The 6,109-nt window shown below is 35.7% G+C and overlaps 1 long non-coding RNA gene across 2 annotated transcripts; it reads right to left on the bottom strand.

The window, feature by feature from the left end:
* Positions 1–1,297: 1,297 nt before the first annotated feature.
* LOC131699400 (uncharacterized) lies at positions 1,298–5,898 on the bottom strand. 2 transcript variants are annotated; one of them, XR_009308108.1, is made up of 6 exons: positions 5,585–5,898; positions 5,105–5,152; positions 4,050–4,226; positions 3,695–3,718; positions 2,902–3,032; positions 1,298–2,756 (listed from the first exon to the last, which is right to left on the bottom strand). It is a non-coding gene; the product is annotated as an uncharacterized LOC131699400 (long non-coding RNA). The 2 variants fall into 2 exon arrangements; XR_009308107.1 differs by lacking the exon at positions 5,105–5,152 and having other exon boundaries at positions 1,299–2,756.
* Between the last annotated feature and the right edge of the window lie 211 nt (positions 5,899–6,109).

Here is a 6,109-nt window from a genome sequence, read left to right as displayed (position 1 = left end):
GAAAATATAAGTTTGCTGACCTCTATGGGTCTTGTTTATACACTGCACGGATTTCAGTTTATGGGGCATCTTGTTTTTGGCATGCTTTGCTACTTTTGTGCTCCGATTCTGAATGTTCAAAGGATATTTTAATACAGAAACTTTATTCCTTAATGCATCCCTATCTTACACATCACTGCAGTTCAGAAATGGCCTTCTGGCTTCTTAATTTTAAACGCATGTTTCAGATTAAGCACAGTGCTACACACACATTTCCCATAGGAATTATCTTTATGCATCTGCAAGCAGTTCCTGAACCATACAAAAGAAAGGCAAGCAATCAAAACGAATCACAGAAATACTGTTAGAAAAATCAAAATTTCAAACGCTGTACCAGTACATGGTTCCTGAGGGGTAATAAAGCCATTTATATTTCAGAAACTGTAAATTTCTCTGGAATCCCAGTACGCTTTTATTAAGAGCTGAATATTGCCAATTTAACGTAAACTGTCAGGAAATGTAAACAACCTTGAAAGCTTTGCTTATATTCCAGTTTAATAGCAGTTTATAATATTACTGGTGCAATGTTTATATTATTGCTTAAATAGCAGATGTATAATTTATTAACTACAACTGCACAGCTATTTAAAAAAATGGAATACAATTATTTCAATATGCATACAAAAAAGGATTTGCTTGTGTTGCTTATTTGGTTGTGAAAGTGAAACTTAATACATGTAGCAAGCTATGTAGCACAGCTGTGCATATTTGAGTGATGTTAAAAAACCACTTTCAAAAATTATGTTGAATAAAAAGATCCTCCAGAAAGGATTACACTGGGGTATGCATAATGAATAACAGGGCACAGTTACTGCATTATAATTAAGATATGATCAAAATAGAATTCCAGCAACCCAGTTCCTTTTCAGTTATAGGCATTACTAAGGCTGCATTACATTAATGGAGTTAGCCATGGGAAGAGCACATTAGTATGCACAACTTGACTCTGAAATACCCACAGCATACTTGAATGTGCTATGAAGTGCATTTCTCAGTTATGTCAAATGGACAACCGATGTTGATGGCAATTTGTTACATTTCTGATCTACCCACTGGGTCTTTGGGGGAAGCCATGGCAGTGTTGATAGGCTTTGTTACATTGCTAAAATTAAAATAAATTAATTAATAAACTAATTTCTGTCACATTTCAGATGGGTTAATAATAATTGATACTGGGACGCCAGAATCACCGTCAAGCCCTCTTGAGGTGTCATAGGCTAGTCGTCAAAACACCGAGGATGGAAGGTGCCCATTTGAAGGCTCCAGAGAAGTACAGAGGAATTCACATTATCAGCAGCTTTTATTCACATGTACAGTGTGCAGTGGACACTTAAGGATTGCTAGTAGTTTATATATTTATAAAGAATGTGATGTCAATTTCCAGTAACAGCACTTAAAATCCAGACCTTTAATATAAAAGATAAATAGTAAAAATATGATACCTAAATAGTGGAAGGAAAAAGTTACAAACCTATTTTTAAATGCTCAGTCAATTAGTGCTTTATATTTTGTTAAAAATGCATAAAACTACTGTATTGCGGTACTGTCATCCAAAAAGTCAAAACCGGCCTGCAGCATTTAGATTTGCCACTTTTTCGATATTTAAAATACAGCCCAGTGCCTTCCTTCTTATAATTTTGTACTTATGTTGTAGCATGTTTAGGGGTTTTATTTCTATATATGGAAGTGTAGTTAATTAGGGTTGTAGAACAGGTATATTACAATGATGTCATCAGAGTCGTCTGGTGAAACAATGATGTCATCAGAGTCGTCTGGTGACAATGATGTCATCAGAGTCGTCTGGTGACAATCATGTCATTAGAGTCGTCTGGTGAAACAATGATGTCATCAGAGTCGTCTGAGTCATGGTCGTTAGATGGCTGAACAGGGAGAGCCTTAGGCTGGTACTGACTAGATTGTGCTGTTAAAAAGTAGAACATTTTCAATTCCTCCTTTGCTGTTGCTGATTTAAATTGAATGAACTCTTAAGGGAAAGATATACAGTACTTTCCTACATTTTATTGGTCAATATCAACATCAAAACTGTTTGGACTTGAACAACTTGGTAAGAATTGCATCTCAATGTTACACTTAGTTCGTTCATTCAACAGTTGCCAGAAAAAAAAAAAAAATTGTAAGACGTAACCATTGGATCGCATTTGAAATGATGTTGTCTACGTTAATATGCACAAATCTATTTGCTCTTTATTATGAGAGATTTACTCAAAATAATACCAAACTTTGAAAAAACAGGTTCAAATATAAAAATTGAATTGGCCAAATTAAACACAGATATTTGGGATTCAGTTAAGATTCTAAAAGTCATAAACCTAAATAAATAGACAATAGCAATTGGATACAATACAAAATCAGAGGTTGAGTATATTTATTAGATTGGAAAAAATGCAGTTGGAACTACAGCCCCAGCACTTCTGCAGAAGTCCAAATGATCACAGCAAGCAGAAAAAGCCCTTGCTTCTGAGATCTCAGATAGAGGACTAGGAATACTTTTTGTTCACGCCATTATTATTCATAGCTGAGAAAGGCCTCCTGTTGGATGGGGGTGTATGCTGTCTTGATCCCTTTGTCTCCAACTCTTTATCTTTATCACTAGTAACCACTGTCAGATCTTCTTCTATCTCTTCATCATCTCTAATTGCCACAGCTTTCAAAAGATCTGTCACAAAATTTTAACTATAACCTTGGAATCAGAAGACCTAGGGACAAGGCAAGGCAAAGTTTACAACACTCAGTTAAGTTGAGTTTGTTCAAAAATATTTCTTGCAACTGTAAAAAAAAAACAACAAAAAAACCCCTATATTACATATTAACATATATCTTTATATTTCTCAGCTATCTCACCGGTTGCCCACCTGTCCCGAACGTGCAAGGTGACCCCTGAATGCAGACTGGAGTAACGTCACAGCTTCGTCTCTGTCTTCATCAGCGGGGGACAGGCTGTAAGCACTGCTACTTCTCACTGCACGTGGACTCTGAAAACAACCAGTCAGCAGCAGCTATAACAAGACTTAATTATCATAACATACTTCCAACAAAAGAAGGATATCTAGTGCACTGTTGCACTGTACTGTCTTAGGTCCAGATTATACAGTACTTGAAGCCCTCTTGTGGCTGTTGCTGGGTACTGCAATGCTCTCAAGCCACTGAAGTACAGCAATACCAGAAAATCACTATTTACAATTTGAAAAAAAGAACAGGTGTTCTGAGTTTTGTGAACACTTCCTGTATAAAAGTGACTCAGTTTGTTTTCTTGTCACAAATCAGACCTTTTTAACATTAAAATAACTTCTTTCTTAAAATATACACTATACAAAACAAGTCGAATTATCTTGAACCCTTTACGTTCTAAATCTTTCAGGCCCCAGTTGCTTTTGCAGGGTCAAATGTCCTCTCAGAGCAGACTGAATCACAACAACGTCCTAGAATCTAAAATCTTTGCTACTGCCAGACAACACATTTCATAGAAAGTCATTGCCGTTCATAAATATATTACCGTAGCTGTTGCCTGTAGGGGTACTGCTGGCTAATGTAAGCTTCATCATTATGACAACTTAATCTGTTCTTTTTGTATGTACCTTAAGGAGAGTATTACATTTTAAAGACTAAAGATATTAGAGAGTTGTACAACACTCACCTCATCTGAATCTTCATCTTCATTCTGGGGAAAACAAACAAACAAACATATGAATATTCACAATGACATATAGTACTAAATCACTGGTTTCCTAAACCCTACTTAGAAAACACATTATAGCTTCTGCAGTATATCTGCATTGCAATAAATAAAATGAAAATATATGTTGCACTTTTGTGAATTGTGCTTCTGTCCACATATGTGAGTCAAATATATGGTACTTATTTACATCTATATACCATGTATCTCTCTCTCTATGTAAAACATTTTAAATCAGCAATTTCGAGATCATTATGAGAAACACCAGGCAACACCGTAAAGACATGATTTGATTACTGAAAGATGTCAGCCTCACCTTATCTTTATACAGGTGCCAGTATTTTTGTATGGCCCAGGCCGCCTTTTCCTGCTTCTGTTTTTGGCGCTGTTCAGAGCGTGCTGACGAGGGTTGAGATGGTGTGTTTCTCTGATCCTGTTCAGGACTGAGACGGGACCTGCACCCAGCATCCCAAGAAGAAGAAGCTCTCTAGCACTGTAAACAAGAATGGGTAGTTTATTTTTGAAGAACACATGAAATCAAATACCACTTAGCCCGTCCATGAAAATGGTAAGTTTGTTAAATGGACAAATCATTGATTTCAGACTAATGGCAAGCAAATGATTTTCAATAATGATTTATTGATATTTCTATCCTGCTAGTTTCTGGAGTCACAAAAAACATATCATAGTAAAAACTATGCACGTACACAAACTAGCCTTCTAGCAACACAACTGCTCAGCATTCACGCTGTTGTACAATAAGATGTTTTATTAGTCACAAGCTATAAGAATCACAACTCCTGCTTTATCATTCTCTTATATCATTGCTGCCAGCGCTAATGCCATGTCCAGAGTGCCCAGCGCCTCTGCTACCACCGGAGTGTCCTGCATTGAGGGCAGCATTACCGCTGCCAGCGCCACCACCACTTCCAGAGTGCACTGCACCTTTGTAAAATATTCACCAGATGAATACTGTTTACACTATTATGACTTTCACATTCTTGGCAAGATGAAAAATGAAAACATGTTTTGAATGCTGCTTAAGGACAGAGTTCATCCTGCAAGAGTTTCCTTTGTAATTCTTAACTGAAAGTGTTACAGTGCTTATCTTTTTGAGTTCAATGATCCCGTCATACATGTCCTCTTTCTCTTTGTAGTCAGTGGTTCTAGGAACATATCCTATATATATATATATATAGTTAAGTACTTAAAGCTAACAATTTGCACTACAAGATGCATGTGAAAAAGCCATCAAGTAAATGACCACAAACACATTTCAATTATCAATTATACTGCAGGAAAACAGTTCTAGTTTCTAGGATTGAATGGAAATTAAGTTAACTGATATTTAGTCACAATGCAAATCTTTACCATTTCGGCCTCAGATTCATAAGTAACTATTGAAATTCCATCTTCACCCTTTAAATGTAAAGAAAGACTTTTATAACTCATCTACACACTGGTTATACATTAACATCTTCAATTGGTTTCCACACATCAACGTTCAATCACATAGGAATATAAATAGGATTCTTTTTTTAAATATAAATTCATACAGTAATGAAAAGCAAAAAAGGTAGATTTTTAGTTGATAAGGTTAATGTTTATGGTTAATGCAGTATAAATACACAGGTCCTATTCACCAAGCTTTAAGAGGTGAGTTATATAAAGTTGAATTGGGCTATCATTTTATAGTATGATTTAGGCACCAGGTTGACTGAAATAACTTGGAACGTCACATGAAACATAGTTAATCTTTATTCAACTTGAACCTGCATGCAAGCTACATAATGTCAATATAAACCACAATCAATAACTTTCTTGACTATTTACAGGAAATAACTAACTTACCAAATCTTCAAGTTCTTCATCTGTGACTGACATTACAGTTATACGTCAGCAAATTACATATGTGCATAACTACTGTAGTTTAAATTTCATAGCTGACTTCTAATGAGTACTGCTATACCAGTACAAAGATATGCAGCATATCTCTAACTTATAAAAACCATGCATAGCATTATTAAAAAATCACAATGTTAAAAATCAAACAAAAACTGGGTGCGTTCTTGTCATTCTGTCAACCGGAGCAAGTAGCCAATTAATTTTCAGAATCTTTGCAGACTTAGCAAAGCCTGCGTATCGTGAACGCAGCCACTGTTTTAAGTAGTCAATAGCAACCAAAAACACCCCCATTCTTTGGGACGACCAAATTCAAACTTGGAGTTTGTTGTGGACTATTACACTCTTAGACAACGCATGCTCTTCGGCTGCATTCTAAGACATTAGTACATGATTTTGAAATACCGGTAATCTAAAATAACCATTTTAAGTACAGGTAATGTGAAATACAAAAACAAAACAAACAAACAAAAA

The sequence above is a fragment of the Acipenser ruthenus genome, chromosome 22, assembly GCF_902713425.1.
Source record: "Acipenser ruthenus chromosome 22, fAciRut3.2 maternal haplotype, whole genome shotgun sequence".
NCBI lineage: Eukaryota > Metazoa > Chordata > Actinopteri > Acipenseriformes > Acipenseridae > Acipenser > Acipenser ruthenus.
The sequence above is the reverse complement of the archived record's forward strand: the minus strand, read 5'-3'. Positions and strand labels throughout refer to the sequence as shown.